Raw genomic sequence first — 20,675 nt, forward strand, 5'->3', positions numbered from 1 at the left:
TAATGCACAGCTAGTTTTTAGCTGCTAACTTTGTAGACTTTAATGGTCTAAAGCCCCTTGCAACTCTCTAAGAGAGATCTTGCAACCCTATGAGAGAGATTTTTTAATAAAGTCTTTCCATACCAGAAAAACTGATTACCATTGCAACATGGGAATTCTATTTGCTGTTATCCCACCTCCTGGATGTTTTTACTTGGCACCTACTTCCTTTCTGATGTCACACTAAAGAAGATTATATCTAGCAAATTTTTATTTCAATATAGGTTTATTTCTAAAGAAGAGTTCCCAGAGTGAATGTAAAAGATAACTGGAAAAATTGTTCACTTCAATTTGTGTACAACAAATAACTTTACCAGATATGGGCCCAGCTGAGATGAATCTTTTGGAATTATTGTCTTGACAGCTGCATCAAGAAGATTAGTATCTCCCGTATTCCAATTTTATCTTTGAAAATCAGGAGAGTAGGGATGCAAGGCTAGGAGATTTACATTAAAATGTAAATACAGCAGGGCCTTGGCTCTCCAGTCCTATTTATTTTTACGCCCTGTTTCCCCTCTTCCTTCTTCTCTCCTCCCCTACTCATCATACCATGTCTAAGAAAACACAGAATGGACATAGTTCAGAGCTTCCAGGCTGGGAAACACGTGGCGATCTGGGGGGAGTGGTGCACGTGGAAAGGGCCCTGTCCCTTCTTCCCATGCCTAGTCCTGTGTATCTCTTCATCTGGCTGTTGATTCATATCTTTTATCATATCCTTTAAAAAACTGGTGAATGTAAAACAAACAAAACAAAACCACAACAAACAAACAAACAAAAACACACGGAGAATGACTTACAATTTCTCTGAAACCTCACATGAGTTTGAGTTACTTGAGTTTATTCTCCTTGCCAGAACATACTTTTAGCCTGAAGTTGAATACATCTTGTGTTCACCTCGTTTTTAAAACAAGATATTGATAAATTTATTCTCAAGATATCAGTGGTATAAGTTATAGCATCATTTACTTATCCAATTATTTGAAGAATAATGAAATTTGTGTTGAAAAATAAAAGATCCAAGACTCCATGCCTCACCTTTACTAAATAACTCAACATTGTTTAGAGTAAAAAAATTATGTTGGAGTAAAAAATTCTCCAAATCTAAAAAGGTATCCATGATGTTTGTGCTTAGAAACATTCTCCTTAATTGCTGCTTCACAGTCTCTCTGTCCAGGACTTTCTCTACAATGTCTTGCCTTCATCCAGAATATGTGGCATTTTCAACGTTTTTTTTAATTTATTTTTGGGACAGAGAGAGACAGAGCATGAACGGGGGAGGCGCAGAGAGAGAGGGAGACACAGAATCGGAAACAGGCTCCAGGCTCCGAGCCATCAGCCCAGAGCCCGACGCGGGGCTCGAACTCACGGACCGCGAGATCGTGACCTGGCTGAAGTCGGACGCCTAACCGACTGCGCCACCCAGGCGCCCCCAGAATATGTGGCATTTTCAAAACAGAGACTATGTTTGCTATTTATAACAACAAAGACAAAGGGGGTAATGATGCCAGATTATCAGGCATTATGTATCATAGGAAAACTTCCTGCTCAACTGCAGAAAGGGAATAAACTTTGGAAACCTAATGTACACAATTAATCTACAGTCTGAAAAACAATTAGTCCAGCAAGGTTGTGGCAAAGAGGAATACAAACTAACACAGATGGATATAAACTTTGAGCAAATCAGGTGCGAGTTAAATAAAGAAGAACTAAGTTTCTTCTACTGAGAATGCAACAAATCCTCCTGTACAGGGAATGGAAACTATTCCAAAGGTTGTTTCTATATTAGATAGAAGAAATACTCTATTCCATTGTTAAAGAGAGTCTTCTTACGTAAAAAGTTCTTGTTAAAACGGAAGATTTTATGAGCCAACCAGTAAGGAAAAACATGGTAAAAACCACTTACATGCACAGTGGTGTTTTAATATATATTGAAAGCAATTTTCATTCTCTAATATATGAAAAAAGCTTCTGTGCTTCTTCAAGTAAGTTAAAGGTTGTATAGAAATGGCAGTCATATATAAATTCCAGTATGTATAAAAATTAAAAGGGATGTCTGGGTGGCTCAGTTGGTTAAGCGTCCAACTCCTGATTTTAGCTCATGTCATAATCTCACATTTGTGAGTTTGCCTTGGGCTCGGTGCTGACAGTGTGGAGCCTGCTTGAGAGTGTCTCTCTCCCTCCTCTGCTTATATTCTCTCTCTCAAAATAAATAAAACTTAAAAAAATTTAAAATATATGTATTCACATGGAAAAATAAACTACACAAAATGACTGTATGTATTATGGTGGGAATAGTTATGAATTTATTTAAGTATCAGGGAGAAAAATAATACAGTAGAATTAGAACTTGTTTAAAATAATTTGGAATATTAATACATACATTTATTATATGAGAACAATGTTATGAAACCTAACATGGCTAATTCACAACAGACATTGATCTTGGTGCGTATTTACTTTTACAGAGTAATCTTTTCTAACCTCTTTTTGTCTTTTTGCTGTCAGTTACCATCAATCAGTTAAACCTTTTAAAGCAAACTGCGAGAGAATTCTTAGGTCACCTTTATTTTGTGTTTTTTCAAAAGAAGTATATAAAAAGGACGTGTACTTCTGTTGAATGACTGAGTGTCCTGTATATTAAATATATCTTTTAAATATGCCAGACACTTTCATTGGCCTTGCATATTCTTATTCTTATTTTATTAGAAAGCTGACATTAGTGCCTCAGGGACTGAACTTGTCATAAACATTTTTTTCTGAAATTAGAAAAAGTAAATCTGAGTGCCTGGAAATGAACACTCACCTTGATTAAAATAAGAAAATACAACCATCTTTCATTTTCAATCTTTCTTTACTAGAAGAATGGTTTTTACTTAGTGATTTTAAACTCACCTGTGGTATGCATACAAGAATATTTTGAATCAGTTTGGTTCAACTAAGAGTTCCCAAGCATAATTCATAAAAATACTGGATTTTAGATTTTGTAGACTAAAAAAAAAGAGCAGATGGTGATAATGGAATAGCCAAATATTTCTAAAAGGTGGATTTTTAAAATAATTGCATGCTTTTATTTTTAAAAAATAAAGCAGCATGAACACATTAGTTAAATTTTAATATCCTTTAATTTATAAAATTAAAAAAATTATAGTATGTCTAACACAAAAACATGATTTTTGAGCAAATAAGCTAAAACCAAATGATTACATAAAACTAAATGATAGCACAGGAAATAAAGTAACTTCATTGTGTCTATTTTAACATATACACATTTAATGTCTATTGTTATTAATGGCATTAATCCTGCATTATAATTAATGAATATTAATTATAAATATAAACATAACACCACCATCAATATTTTTCTTATTCAGTGAGAAGAGCAATGAATCATTTATGCTCAATTACTCTTTTTTAGAAAACAGCTTTATTAAGGTATAATTGTGATACAAAAGACCACATATATTTAATGTATACAACTTGATGAGTTTAGATGTATGCATACCCCTGTGATACCATGCTCAATTTCTCTTAAGGACTCTATATATACAAACTATATATGAGTTCATAGGGAAAAATTGAGCATCATAAATTTTTCAACGTTTATTTATTTTTGGGACAGAGAGAGACAGAGCATGAACGGGGGAGGGGCAGAGAGAGAGGGAGACACAGAATCGGAAACAGGCTCCAGGCTCCGAGCCATCAGCCCAGAGCCTCACGCGGGGCTCGAACTCACGGACCGCGAGATCGTGACCTGGCTGAAGTCGGACGCTTAACCGACTGCGCCACCCAGGCGCCCCATAAATTTTTCTATATGTAAAAGAGAACCAAAAAAAAGGAAAAGCCTTACATTGAAAGCAAACTACCTGTTTTTCCATCAGACATTGAAAATCTGTGAGTATTAGAATACTAATGTATCCCACGGAAAGGAGATCTTCTGTAGGTATTGGCTTCCCCAATAGACACACAGTTTGATTGAACCAAATCTTTTTGGCTTTCATGCAATGTATAATTTTACATTTGAAAAAAGTTTAAATGAACATGTTTAGGGTAAGATGCTGGATAAAACATCATAAAACATAATTGACAATTGACTGAGGAACATTTATTTCTAATCCATATTCATGATTTGCCACATAAGGATTGCTACACATGATTATGAAACATAAATGTGAACCTCAGGACAAATTATGTATTTTTTTTCCTGTTGGAATCAGAATAAAAAGTAGGTATGTGTAGTTATAGAAAAATAATGACATATTTTTTGTACACTTAACTTTGCAACTGAAATAACTTCCCGCCAGTTTTACACAGGATTTAATAAGTAAAGGGGGTGCCTGGGTGTCTCATTCGGTAAGTGACGGACTCCAGGTTTCAGCTCAGATCATGATCTCATGGTTCATGAGATTGAGTCCTGAGTTGGGCTCTGCACTGACAGCACAGAGCCTGCTTGGGATTCTCTCCCTCCATCTGTCTGCTCCTCCCACACATGCTCTGTCTTTCTTTCAAAAAAACAAATTAAAAAAGTAACACACTGCATTTCTAATAAGCAGACAAGCTTTATTTTCAAGGTAAATATAATACATGTATCACTAATCAAAAGCTGATTCCCTGAATCTCGTCAAAAGATGAAAATAATAACTTCCTTTATATATCAATGAAAGTAAGAATCGCAGATTGTTCTTACATTCATGTGGATGTCTGAAAACACATATTGGATTATCAGGGTTGGGTACTTGGTTCTTATCTGGAAATTTGCTCTCTCTAAAGGGTAGCTATGGATTTATCTTCTAAACTACAGTAGTCTCCAGGTTGCTGGGTATTATAATAATTAATTCAAGCAAGCTATCTTCAAAAGCATTTTTGAGTTCAAATCAATTTTAGAGCCCTCTGAGAAAGAGGTGGATAAAAGGAAGTGGCCCTCACCTGTTGGTGATATTAATGAATAAATAGGAGTACTGGAAATGATAGTCAGGGTTGGCAAATGGCAAACAGGACCAAAATTAGTAGCTAGGAACAAAACTTAGTTTCTATTTTGTTTTATAACAGTTAGCATAGATGAGAGACTTAAATATCCATGCCTCTGGACACTGAAAGTATATTAAATAATCGTGTGACACATGTTTATAAGTAAATGTAACTTTATCAAACCCACATTTAAAAATGGCAATTAACAGGGGCGCCTGGGTGGCTCAGTCAGTGAAGCGTCAGACTTTGGCTCAGGTCACGATCTGGTGGTCAGTCAGTTTGAGCCCCATGTCTGGCTCTGTGCCCTCAGCTCAGAGCCTGGAGCCTGCTTCGCCCCTCCCCCACTCACGCTCTGTCTCTCTCTGTCTCTCAAGAATGAATAAACCTTTCAAAAATGGCAATTAACAGTATTATTCACATAGAGCCAAATAAATCAAAATAGTTAATAATAAATTGATTACTAATTTTTCTACTTTATGATTTAAATCAATATAAGTAATCATTGCTGAATTTTTCTTCTCAGAGTTCAATATTTCTGGTAGTACCTTTCCTTGTTGAAAAGACAATCATGTACTTTTAATGGATTTGTTTTTGGATTTCCTGAAGTACTTGGATTTCATGGTAACATTAAGCGGCCTTTCATTTACATATGGTCAGTCATACTTAATCTATAATCAGATATTTTAAATATATTACTATATAGCATTAATCTAACTTGTTAGATAATAAAAAAATAGCAAAGTTTTACTCTGTGCAAAAAAATGTATTTGTTTAAATATCCAAACATGAGATCATCAAGAACATCATTTTATAAACAACAGAAGTAAAGCACAAGGACATAAAATAATCCATAAATGCAGAAGGATACACTGTGAGACAAAAGGAACAAAGATTCTGATTTCTAAATTCTTAATGTGCTATCTACCAAAGCAGGACACCAGACACAGCATCACCATCACACATTAGCTCTGCATACAACATCTCTGCATTATGACTGCTTACCAACATTATTTAAAATGGATATTTTTCTGCACACCTGGGTGGCTCCCTAGGTGAAGCATGGACTCTTGATTTCAGCTCAGGTCATGATCCCAGGGTCACGGGATGGAGCCTCATGCGGGGCTCTATGCTGAGCTTGGAGCCTGTTTGAGACTCTCTCTCCCCCTCTACCTCCGCCCCTCCCCTCTCTCTCTGGCCTTCCTCAGCTCATACTATCTCTCTCTTAAAAAATAAAAATAAAAATAAATAAATAAAATAGATATTTTTCTTCTAGACCACATTATTATCTTTTATTTATTTATTTATTTATTTTTCCAGTTTTTATTTAAATTCCAGTTAGTTAACATACAGTGTCATATTAGTTTCAGGCAGAGCACTTATTTATAGTTCATCAAAAAGTGAATACTTCTGTTACTATTTATTTAATACGTACACATTTATAAGTTGCAGAAGCCTGACAACTACCTCTGTCCAAATGGAAGTCAATGGCTGGAAGCCATTCCATGGCTGGCTGGAAGTCAATGATCACTATTGAATGAATGAATGAATGAATTAGCAGGCAACTATTTGAGAAGAAGCAATATGAACCTCTGCATGCTTTCTCCATTTCTGTTTTGTCACTCTATACCCTCTTGCCTATGTCCCATCAGGAATACACTCTTCTTTGTGGTAAGGAAATACTTCCCTTCATTGCCATAAAGGATAATACCTATTTAGGGAGGGATTTGCAGATGTCACCAGGAGCTTATGTTCATTACTCCACATGTTATTTTACCTGCTTTGGAAATATTTTATTCATGGATTTATCTTTTGATTAAAACATTTTATTTGTCTATATCTCAAGTTTTTCTCTAATCAGTTTCTTCTAAATTTTTAAACTGTAAGTTTTGCTCTGTTTTAAATTATCTTTTATTTTTGATGAATGGGCAAGATCCTCATATAACACTGGCAGAGAAGACCTTTAAAAACATATTTTATACTGGAAATGATGTTGATTCCTAATACATTGAGATGATGTCATTTAGACTTCCTGTGTATTACGTTAACTATTTAACATAAATATTTGATAACTGTATTGCTTAAATATTCTTAATTATATTCCATTTTTTCAAGTAATCTCTATGCCCAATGTAGGGCTGGAAGTCATTACCCCAAGATTAGGATTGCATACTCCACTGATGAAGCCTGCCTGGTAACCCAAAATTTTCTTAATTTTCAACACATAATAACCTTACATATTTCTTTGGATTAAACATTAAGGATCTCACCTATTATCTTGACTAGATTTGTGTTCAACATCAATAGTTGAAAAAGTAATTCAAAGAAACAGTTATATCATAAAATGGTCAAAGACATGTATCAAACTTCAAATCATGGAAACATAGTTTTACAAAAAAATATAAAATTAGTTGTTAAAAGTCATTAAAATCAAATTTGATTTGCTGACCTCAAATAGAACATAGTTTTGTTTTTTTACTAACATTTTGAACATGCTATTTATGCATATGTATACAGGAAAAGATACTTTATTTTCATTTTTATTTTCCCACTGGGTGGTCATAAAACAAAAACCAACAGAAAAGCATTTCATTATATTCAATTGAGCATCAAATTCCCCACTGACTATTTATAATTCAAACTGAATCACATTCAACAGCAAGGATACTAATAAAACAAAATGTTTCAATCACTGATAACATACATTTGTCACTGAAATAATTTTGGAATATCCAACTTGTGGACTGTTTATGCTCTTGGTTCTAATATCACTCTCTGATGAGATAAAGATTATGTAAAGTTGCATTTTATTTATTATTGCATTTAATACAATTTGATAAGCTTCAAATAAAACTGAAAATGCATATGTATATATTAGTCTCGCATCAAAATGCAATGTGGTAAAATGCAGGGCAATTAATTGATACTTCTAATTAATTTTAACTTGATATAATCAAATAGTGTCACTATATACATGCAGTTTTGGATGGGAAAGATACCATTCCTCGTTGAAACTACTGGTTATTTATTTACTTGTTTATTTAGTTATTTATATTCATTAATTTTATTTATTTATTTATATACAACTTTTATTTTGGAATAATATTAGATTTAGATTTAAAAATGTCAGAGACATTGATCAAGCTTGGTTGTTTTACTAATAATAGATGCACAATGATTATATTTTGAATTTCTAAGAATACATTTAACACTTTTGCTTTGAATGACAGCAGAACAATGTTCCACCCAAAAATGCCCATGTTCTTTTTTTTTGTTTTTTATTTTTTTATTTTATTTTTTTTTTCAACGTTTATTTATTTTTGGGACAGAGAGAGACAGAGCATGAACGGGGGAGGGGCAGAGAGAAAGGGAGACACAGAATGGGAAACAGGCTCCAGGCTCTGAGCCATCAGCACAGAGCCTGACGTGGGGCTCGAACTCACGGACCGCGAGATCGTGACCTGGCTGAAGTCAGACGCTTAACTGACTGCGCCACCCAGGCGCCTCAAAAATGCCCATGTTCTAGTGCCCCAAACCTGTGAATATGTTACTTTACTTGACAACATGGACTTTGCAGAGGTAATTAATTCAAAGGCCTTATGATGGGAATGTTATCCCGGATTATAAGAAGAAGGCAGGAAGATCAGAGTAGATATATAACCATGAAAGCAGAGGCTGAAGTGATGAGCTTTGAAAACAGAGAAGGGGCTATAAGTCAAGAAGTTCAGGCAGGCTCTAAAAGCTGGAAAAGGCAAAGAAATGTATTCTTCCCTAGAGCTTCCAGAAAACAAATGGAGCCCTGCTGATGCCTTTTAGATATCTGAAACCCAGGATGGTAAGATAATAAACTCGTGTTGTTTCAAGACACTAAGTGTGTGACCATTTGTTGTGGCAGCAGTAGGAAACGAATACAGCATCCTGACTGACAGTGTCTGAGGTCAGTCTTTGTAGAATGTTCCCCTATTGAATTGATCACAAACCCTGCTGACCCTGCTTTTCTTTAAGGCGTAAGTATTTATACCGCTTCTCTTCACTCCTTTCTCTCATGTTCTATTATGTTCACTGCATTAAACATTTTCCACTATGTCTTCTTGTCTACTTCCTGCCACATCAAGAATGTTAAAGTAATTATTTTCACACATATATATTTTTTCCTTTATAACCAAGACTTAATTTTCGTTTTTCTTCTTGGAGGCCTTTCTATTTTTCTTTCCTTCATTAAATTTTATTAATTCTTTAAGACCCTACTCAGCAATCCAAGCAATCCATTGCTGACCCATGCCCAGCAATCATGGACATGGGAGTCTTCCTTTGGGGCCGATTGACTTTTTAGTCACTAGTACAGTGTCTGACTCATCATAGATACATAATACATCTTTTTAAATTATTTTTAAAATTTTTACATCTTCTTTTAAATGTGAATTAAAATTGTTTTTAAGCTAAAATTTACTGGGAATTATACATATATAATATAGTAAAGAACAGAGTTACCTCTCTTTATACAGTAAATATATTTTCTTTTTTTTTTTTAATTTTTTTTTCAACGTTTTATTTATTTTTGGGACAGAGAGAGACAGAGCATGAACGGGGGAGGGGCAGAGAGAGAGGGAGACACAGAATCGGAAACAGGCTCCAGGCTCTGAGCCATATGCCCAGAGCCCGACGCGGGGCTCGAACTCACGGACCGCGAGATCGTGACCTGGCTGAAGTCGGACGCTTAACCGACTGCGCCACACAGGCGCCCCTACAGTAAATATATTTTCAACAAATGTTGTACTATAACTGCTTTTCAAGTACCATCCTGGTGGCTTATCAGAATAATACTATGAGCATATTTATTCAAACACTATTTGACATGTTCTGGCAACACTTTATACACTTAACTATCAACAATATGTAGGATCAAAATTATTTCCCTAAAAATAAGATAATATTTGCCATTTCTTTCTCATTTTCTAAAGAGTGTATAGTGGTGTTTACTAAAGGCTACATGACATCAATATTCCAATGGATGAATATGGAAGCAGATTTAAGAATCCAGCTGTCTTCTAATTGTCAGTCATTAAGGAGATTGGGGGAAAAGAATAAAATGTGCCTACTTTTCTCATTATTTTTATTGGATTGTAGATTATGGTTATTTTTCTTAAAACGATATTTTGTTAGCATACAATGGGTTTATTACTGCAATTATAAACTGAACGAATAGCTTTAAGTTTTCTCAGTTTTAATTTCTAATACAACAAATGCTCACCTATATAACCCATCTTAATAAAAACACTTTGGGGTTCTCAATAATTTTTAAGAATTCAAAGAACTTTTGAGACCCAAAAACTTAAGAACTGATGACACATGTCAAGGCATATATACCACTGGATCTAATCCTAGCTGCACATTACCACTGTAATACCACTGGATCTAATCCTAGCTGCACATAAGAATCTCCTAGGGAGCTGTTAAAAAAATAGCAATGTATAGGTTCCATCCACAAAACTTCTGTGAGTCTTTGAAAATATTTATGTTCAATTACATATTTCTTGTTTGTATAAGCTAAATGCATTCAGTGGTTCTTCTACCTGTATGGAAATACTGAAAGTGGATATATTTAGTGTGTATATTCCATTTTATTCAAACCATGCCAAAAATGCTTGCAGACCCTTTGACAATATAAAATGTAGGGTAGAAAGATTTGCAAGAAAACCGAATGTTGAAGAGAATGCATGGTTTAAACCCTGATGCTGAACAGAAATAACAACAAAAGTGACAAGAAAGGTAGATGACATAGAGAATTAATTCTGCATTCAGCACCTGAGGATAATTGAAATCACTGAGACTGAGTAATGACTTGACACAGTTTTTATGGGTAATGGTTGATAGATTGAATACATTTGCACAAGCTGGGGGATTTCCCCCCTGGTAATATCTGTGATGTTTCTAAAATGGAAAAATCCTGAAGTCACATCATCCATATTATTATCTGAAGACTCATACCACTTGAAAATAAAGTGTGGAATTCGACTTTAAGGATGATTTTTGTCTTGTATGGAGAATTAAAAATAATAACAAGGAAGAGATATAGCCCAAACAAGTGAATACTTTAAATACTAATGATATTATATATCTGTTAATTTATCCCATTACTAGTACCTACATAGTAATTGCCTTTTTAGTATGCATTGATAATATTTATATTTGAGCTATGTTCACATTCCTCTTTATAAAATAGAGTCAAATAGGATTTTAAAATATTATTTTGCTAAGAATTATTCTCCAAACATCAAGTAATATAGTAATATAGTAATAAAGTTTAAGTTCAGATATTAATAAGAGTTGTAAAACTTTTATGTCTTTTGGTATTTTACTAGCTGAACTTTAAACCATGGAGAATATCTTAAAACTAGGTATTACTTTGTGTGCCTATTGACCATACACCATCAGAGTTAGTACTGCCAATGCAAATTTATGTTTGGATAATATATAGTTTTGTGGTATGGGAATCATGAAAAAATGAACATGAAAAATTATTTTAATCACCAGACCCATCTCTTCCCAAAAGGTGCATCTGCAATGCAGTTTATCTTTTAACAGTCATTAAAAATGACATAATGTTAGACTTATGAAATTACAAAACTAGTATGGAGAGTTCCCATTAACATTTTATAGAATTTTGCTTTATTTTAACATTTTGCATAACCACAAAACATTTATCAAATTTAAGAAACCATTCTTAATACAGTACCAATAACTAAGATACAGAGCTTATTTGGATTCATCACATTTTCTATTAATGTCTTTTTTTTTAAACCACTTTACTGAGGTAATTGGCATGTGAAAAAAGTCAACTGTATGAGTTTAGGGAAAATATATACCCACGAAGCCATCACTACAATCAAGGCCATTGAGATATCTATCACCTCCCAAAGTTTCCTCCTACCCACTTTTTATTATTTCTGTGTGTATGTGATAAGAACATTTAACATAAGATCTACTCCCTTAGCAAATTTTAAATGTACAATACAGTATTGTTAGCCCCAGGCAGTTTGCTGTGTAGTAGATCTCCAGAACTTAGGTATCTTGCGTAACTCAAATTTGGTACCCTTTGACCATTGACTCCACCATTCCCACCTTATCCTAGCTCCTGGAAACCACCATTCCATTCTCTGCTTCTGTGAGTTTAACTACTTTTAGATACCTCATATAAGTGGAATCATACAGTATTTGTCCTTTGTGACTAGCTTATTTCACTTACAATGATATTCTCTGGGAAAACTGGGAACAGCCACAATGAAAGGGGTTTCAAGAGCAAATCCTGTGCTCACTGCTTTCAGCAGCTTTTATCAGTTAATTTTTTTTTTTTTTTGAGAGAGAGCATGAGCAAGTACGTGAGGGAGGTAGGGGCAGAGGGAGACAGAGAATCTTAAGCAGGTTCCATGTCCAGCGTGGAACCCGATCTCATGACCATTAAGATCATGACCTGCTTCAAAATCAAGTGTCGGTGGCTTAACTGGCTGAGCCACCCAGTTGCCCCAAGTTAATCCTACTAATAGCACTGTTTTTTGTTGTGTGTCATCATGCATCTGATCATTCCCTACCATTCAACTTGCTGACATTGTATTAAAACACCCACAGCTTTTTACCAATCCTCTTTCCAACTTTGCCAGAAGAATCTTTTAAAAGTAACTCAGTTCATTGAGTTTCAGCCCAAAACTCTCCAATACTTTCTAAATTCAAAGTAAATACCAAAGTCTTTTGAAAGGCCTGCTAACATTTCTTATAGCATCTGATCCCCCTTTACCCTTAGCAACTTATACCTTGCTGCATCTTAAAGATTTTTTTAATGGTTATTTTTATTTTTAAGAGAGACAAAGCATGAGTGGGGGAGGGGCAGAGAGAGAGGGAGACACAGAATCCGAAGCAGGCTCCAGGCTCTAAGCTGTCAGCACAGAGCCCAGCACGGGGCTTGAACTCACAAACTGTGAGATCATGACCTGAGCCAAAGGCAGACACTCAACTGACTGAGACATCCAGGTGTCCCAATACTTGGCTACATCTTTATCTTTCTCTCCACTCTGGTTGTAGCAAGCCTCCGATGTGTCTCACAAACACGTTAGGTAAACTCCTATGTTAGTGAACTTACAATGGTTATACCTTCTGCCTGTAAATCCTTCCTCTCATTGAAGCACAACCAGGTAATAATTCTTTCCAGTCATTTGTCAAATGAAACTTTCTCATTCAGGATTCTTAGAATATCTAAAATTTTTTCCTTCATTCTTTTAATCCTTACATGCTTATCCTGTTTTATTTATGTCTTGTAATCATCCCTATGTCATAGATTTATCTTTATTATGATGTGTATCCCTTAGTAGAATATAAACTTCATAAAGGAAATATGTTTGGTTCATTTGGTTCCTTATGTTATGTATGGCTTCTTGAAAAGTGAGCCATGAATGTTTTTTAACTAGATTAATTAAAAACATATTATAGTTATTACTTAATTATGAATTTGAACTATATTTTAAAACAAGAAATAACCTCTTTTATTTGGAGTAACAAAATGCATTTTGAAAATCATTAACTTTATTTTGAACTTTATCTTACTAATTACTTATGGACTAGAAAGTAAGGGTATGTTTCCCTATGCCTTTAATTCCATAACCATTTTTCTATTTACAATAAAAGTCAAAGAAACATTTTTTTTTTGTGCCTTCCAAGAGAAGTTACTGTTTTCTCTAATTAATCCAGGTGTTTAGTTTAAGTGACTTTAATTAGATTACTCACTGGATAATCTTCAAATTATCATCATCATCAAACTATTTCTTAAGTTCCAAGGTTTTTAAATGTTTTGTTAGAAGTTAAAAGCCTGTGTGTGTTACTTGCTAAACTTTAAAATATGTAATTACTATTTTGTTAAAATACTTTAAAATATGTTCATTAACATATTTATTTTTTTTTCACCTTTTTTTTTTTTAATTTTTTTTCAACGTTTTTATTTATTTTTGGGACAGAGAGAGAGACAGAGCATGAACAGGGTAGGGGCAGAGAGAGAGGGAGACACAGAATCGGAAACAGGCTCCAGGCTCCGAGCCATCAGCCCAGAGCCTGACGCGGGGCTCGAACTCACGGACCGCGAGATCGTGACCTGGCTGAAGCCGGACGCTTAACCGACTGCGCCACCCAGGCGCCCCTAACATATTTATTTTTAACCATTTTGTAGAAAGAATGTTTAGATAATAAATAAAAATAGGCTTTGTGGAGATGCCAAATATTATGTGGAAACATTGCTATAGTATCTCCACTCTAGTAGAAGGCTTGGCAAACTACTGACCATGGACCAAATCCAGTCTGCCACCTGTTTTTGTTAATAATATTTTTCTGGAACACAGCCAGACCCATCAGTTTTTGCATTGTCTACGGCTGCTTTTGTGTTTTAATAGTAGAGTTTGAGTCATTGCAATAGAGACATATGGCCTGGAAAGCTGAAAATATTGACCCTATCTGACCCTTTACAGATAAAGTTTGCCAAGTGCTATACCACTAGATGATAAGGGTTAAATTGTATAAAATGGAAAGGAGTAAATCTCTATGATAACCTCGAAATTTCTGGAACATTTATAGTGGTTGTCACAAGCCATATTTGCAAATAGACTGAGACTCCCAAGAGAAATTAATATAGAGACATTAAAACTGGGAGTTATCCTGAATGCTGGATTATATTTTTTATCTAGAGTAGATCCAAATGCATTGAGTAGATCTCAATGTCGGGATAAAGAAATGAAGTAAAAATAGATTGTAACCGACAAAAATGTAAGGAGCAATATCACGTTACATGGCCATTGCTTTGTGCCATGGTTTGCTATCTCCCAAGGAATGTAAACATAAGTTATTAAATATCCCTACACCACCAGTCCCAAATTTTCTTCAAAGTTTCTTTTCAAAGTAAACTAATACTTAAAAGCATTATGTGCCTAATAGAGAAATCTATTGAACATTATATTCATCCTCATTTTTAAGAATTATTTTTTAGCACTCAGAAAAATAATAACCCTGACAGTATTTGCTTAAAGACATACTGTGATTTTGGTCATTTTTTGTCTAGAGGGGTGGTAAAAAGAAAGAAAACCACAGAATGAAGCAAAACAACAACAAAAAAATTGGAATAGCCATGCAATTGACTTTAGTAAAGTGTGTGTTATCTAACACTCCTGGTGATAAATAGAAGAGTGTGAAAGGCACAGACTATCAAAATGTTACTCTGTAAACATACTACTTACCCCTTTATAACAAATTACCATAAGATGTATGGCTGTAAACCAATAATAATCTTTTATTGATTTGTGGATCTGTAACTTTGGCAGACATCGGTGGGGAAAAGGGCCTTCACTACTCCATGTATCACCTGGAGTTGTTCAAAGGACAGCAGGGGTACAGAGTTATTTGAATGCTCACTCACCCACATGTCCGATGGTTTGGCATTGCCTCTTGGCTGGTGCCTCCCAAAAGGGTTGTCAGCAAGAACATCTCCATGTAGCTGCTTGGCTTCCTCACGGCATGATGATTTGGTTCCAAAACTGAGCATTCTGAGAGAGAACCAGGAAAAGCTACATTGTCTTTTAGCCTCAACAATCGTATTTTATCTCTACTGCCATAGCGCAATAGGAAGGTACGTATCGTCTACCATTTAGTAGTAGAGTGTCAACGTTCTAAAAAGAACATAGAGAGCTGGAGATGTTGTTTTGATCATTTTTGGAATATAATCTGACACTTGGAGGGTTAAACATTATTTTAAGTGTTATTTAGGCCACCACTTGTATCCAAATCTTGTTTACATAAGAAAAATTGACTATACCTTACACTATATTGCATCTTATAAAAAATAGTTGTTGGAAAAAAAGACACGAAACAACACATGCTAGAGTACCAAAAGTGCTCTAGGCATCAAAGTAATTTCTTTTACTAAATTATAGTAGTCACTCAACGAACAGATAAAAAATAAAATGATTCAGAGAGCTTCGTTGCTGATTTTCACACACCATAACCAATGAATGGTTGTTACAAAGGTAAGTAGAAACAAAAGGAGTCATAGTGTATAAGTTCTTTTGTAGTTGGTGAGGATATGACTCACGATTAGCAAATGACTGGCTGCACAAAGGCATATCTCAGTAGCATTGGTACATGTTCTCCTGGCCTTCAATCCCTAATAAAGAGTTCAAGATGCCAAAGATATTGTTAGATTGGGGTTCATAAAGGATGATTCTTTTTTGCATTTCATGAATGTTTTATGTCTTTTAGTCCCTGCCAATGGATGCTGGCCACCATCAGGGATATGCAAGTGAGTGTTAATAGGCTCTTCATATTCCTGAGTACTTAGGGAGAAACTGGGTGATTCAAAGGTCAAGATTCCTTTGTATTAGCTCCCTACTAGGTCAGAGGTTGCTGAAGTTTATTGTTGTGCTACAAACACCACAAAACATTACAAACATAAATTGATTAAATATTTTTAAAATTCCTGCTCAATTTTAGATAAAAACCTCAGGAAAATGAAAGAATGGACATAGGAGATATGATGAAGCAGGAACTGTTGATGCTTCTCATTTTTCGTTTGAAACACCAAATCACATAGTGACCTCATGTCCAAAAGCAGACAGGAGAGGGATTGTATTTTGGAAATAAAGCATGGTACAGTGTTTTACATGTTCTCTATTATTTGTAGCAAAGTAGGAAAATCAGTAAAGAGATTGACTTGGCTAATAACATACACACGATACTTGAAGCACTAAGGACGTGTGAGATTACTCTGGTGTCAACACACATCATCAGCTCCTCAGTTCCACTAAGATAGAATATGCCTGTTTTTTTTTTCCCAGGTATTCTAGTTAATTTTACCAAAACCTAGTCATGAAAAACTGATTTTGATCAACATCATAATTTACAATATGTTAAGGATATCTTCTCTTCTCTGTAGTTGTGTGCTGATCAAGTCCTTGAGCATATCTGAAAACCTTGGGAATCATTCTGTCTCTACTATCATAAAGAATTAAAATGGAATATTTTCCCAAGAAAACGAGGAACATCATGGAGAAAGCTTTAAAAAAATGAAATATTGGAACAGAAGAGTCACACTGTTGAATATCTGGTTTGTACATATTAGGGTAGAGAGGAGTGGGTGAAGATACTGAATTTTATGAGTATATGGAAGCAGAATAGTGTTTACTATGTGCTTTGGCAGCCAACATTTTCTATTTATACTACGTACTCTGTAAATCATTATTATGGCCAGCAATACACAACACACAAATTTGAGGAAGGGAGGTCTTTGCCCTGATATACCAAATAAAAAAAAAATTAGTCCTGAAAATGAAATCCTTCTCTGAAAACAGAAGTTTTCATGTACTGTCAACCATGTTATTTTTTTTCTGGGAACACAGAGTATATATCTAGGTCTGAATATAAATGTAAATTAAATATACATTGAATTGTAAATAGTTGAAATAACATAAAAGATTGCCAGTTAAAAGCAGAGAAATTGTATGATTAATTTGTTGTTGCTTGAATGATCTTTTGTAGCTGAATTGTAAGTACAGTAACTTGGACATATTGACAGAGTATTAACTCCATTTGTGCTGGAGGCAGTACATATTAAAATATTTGTTCTACTTACTTTTCAATGTCATGCTCATATCCTTAATAACTAAAAGGATATTTGTTGTATCCAAATATTTATGTATTTGTTGGAAGTTTTGTTTATCTAGGTATATGAATTGCTAATTTTGATAGATAAGGAACTGAGAACTGATTCAATTGTGTAAATATTCAGAATTTTTATTAGGGTGTCAAGTATAATAAACTATATGTCTACATTTTTTTATCTGTTCCTGAGGAGGAGATGATTTTAAAAAATGGACTGTCACTAAATATTTCAGTTTATCTCCATGGATCTCAATGAAATCAAATCATGTAATAAAGGCTGAAACTTCATCTAGCAGCATAATATGCTCCTGTCACCCTTTATTAACATGACAAGGTTTAAACCATAATTCATGTTTACAGGTTTGTTTCTCATTATTCATAGGTATTCTTTTGTCCTTAAGATTTCTAACTCAGAAATGATACTCAAAATTTAGGACAGTCTGTAAATCTCTGACAATTACACCCAATGTATAATTTGTTTCCTGTTGAATAATTTACATTTATAGAAAAAGACCTTGCATTTCTTCCAAATGCTGATTTTTTGGAAGTATTTTATACATACTATATATTATGTACATATATAGTACATTATATGTTGTATATTATAGATAGATATCTAGAAATAAAGCAAAATGTCACTACATTAACACAGCTATTTTACCTTGGGAAATGAATATTAAAAACATAAACTTATTAATAATAATGACAATTTAATATTCATCTTTTATATGCTACATTTTAGATTTTCCTAAGAATATTCAGGATAGTTAAGTTCTTGGTTTGAATTATTTGGGGGTTAGCAGTCATATTCCCAAGAAAAATTCCAGTGAATCAACTTGATATAATTGAAATGAAGTAGTTTTGTTTTTATTTAGATATATAAACTGTAAGATGATCTGAAGGAAGACTGATCAATTTATCATAAATTTCTTAGGAAAAAAAAGTATACTAATGAAAACCTTGTGAAAGAAACATAGCGGGTGTGACCAACTTGGTCAAATATTAAAATATATTCTAAAGCCTCAAAGATTAAAAACATGTGCCACTACTACAGCGTAACTAAATAGATGAACAATGAAATAAAATAGAAAGTCTAGAAATTGACTTAAATGTATGTGAAAAGTTAATGATAAAATAGCATCCCAAATCAGTGGTCAGCTATGCAGAAAACTCTAAAGATTTTATTAAAATTCTATTAGAAATAAGAAGTGAGATAAGCAATGCTCTGGGGTGCAAAATCAATATATTATTTATAAAAAATTGTGAATAAAAGCTTTTCTTTCCACCTTCCTTTCTAATCTTTGTGTCCTATAGTCGTTCTTCCCATCTAATTTCATTGGCTGGGCTCTCCAATACAACAGTGAATAAAAGCAATGAGAGCAGATATCCTTGTTTTGTTCCTGAGCTCAAAAGAAACCATTCAGTCTTTAGTATTAAATATAATCTTAGCTTTAGTATTTTTTTCTGTAAATGTATTTAATCATGTTAAGGAAGTTCTCTTCTCTTTGTAATAATACTAATAATTGAGAGTTTCATCTTTCACATGATTTTTCTTCATGTATTCCGATAATAGAATGTTTTCAAAAGTCCCTTTATGTTGTGAATTACCACGATTAATTATTGAATATTAAATCCTGTACTGCTTGAATGAACAGCACTTAGTCACAATATATTTTAATCTTTATATTTTACTGCATTCAATGTATCCAGCAGCATAATTCGTGGAACCCACTGCAAAATGAAAACATTCGGCCTCTTCTTCAAAAATGCAGGAAAAGTGTGCCTTTAAAAGTACTAAGCAAAACAGCTTTTCCTTTTCTTCCGCATCTCTCTCAATATACTTATCATTGTGTTTTTCCTTTGTTCTTTAATATTGTCCTACATAAAGAAACTTTAAAAATTGAAATCATTCGCAAGATGTTTATCATCACACCTATATTGTGCGATACCAGTTTTAAACGAAAACACATGAGCACTTAACTCTAATGCAGAATCATCAAAATTGCACATTTCCTATTTTGTGGCTCTTATATGTATATGCATTTCATTCTTAACAAAAAAAATGCAAACACTACAGAAATCTACCTCAACTATAGCTACTCTTGATGTAGCACATACTACCAAAAGTCTCTACATTTGGCTTAATGGTGGATATGAATGGAATGAAAGGAAAACCAAACCAAAAATAAAATAAAATAAAATAAAATAAAATAAAATAAAATAAAATAAAATAAAATAAAATAAAATAAATAAAACAAAACAAAACTATGGTTGCTCTATTTTTCCCTTCATTTTTATGTCATGATATTTAGCATAAGTGGTTGATCAACACAGAAAAGTTTATATGGAAAGTGTAGCCTCTTAGGGCTATCAGTGACCTGGCTATTGATGAAATGAACACAGAAATCCCAGGGCCCCCAAAGCATACTAGATTCAGCAAGATTCAAAGTGCACACAAGATGAGCTACAATAACAAGCTTACCTCATATTCTCCTTGATTCTCACTGAACTACTCTGCGTTTTGGATTCATCAGAATCTGGTGCTTACTGGATATACAATGGGGGCATCAAAAAAGTGGGACATGCATATCGTGTGTATCTCCTCTGCTCACATGCAAGCTCAATGGTCATGTCAGACTTTGCTTGCAAAACAATTTCAAAAAGGAAATGATTACGAATTTCAGGATGGTGATATCAGAGCATTAAAGGGTATGATGAATACTGGGTTCTGTGCATCTGTACAAGTCATAGGCCTATGATGTTTATCCTTTTACATATGTGATACACATGTTCATGTTCTGCAAGCTTAAATTGTGTTAAAAAGAGAAAATGAGCATTTACAGACTTTGTCCCTCTCTGTGGGAAATCAAATAGCTATGTCTTGGTTAAGGAGATTATAGGGAACACATTACACTGCTTTCTGGCCATGCTAAAAATAGCTGGCCAGTACCTAGTTAATGCATATTTAGGGGTTGGGTCCTGCCTGTGTG

Source organism: Lynx rufus, unplaced genomic scaffold, assembly GCF_022079265.1.
Source record: "Lynx rufus isolate CCGP_SWC_20201006 ecotype Redwood Valley unplaced genomic scaffold, mLynRuf1.p SCAF_1, whole genome shotgun sequence".
NCBI classification, from domain to species: Eukaryota; Metazoa; Chordata; class Mammalia; order Carnivora; family Felidae; genus Lynx; species Lynx rufus.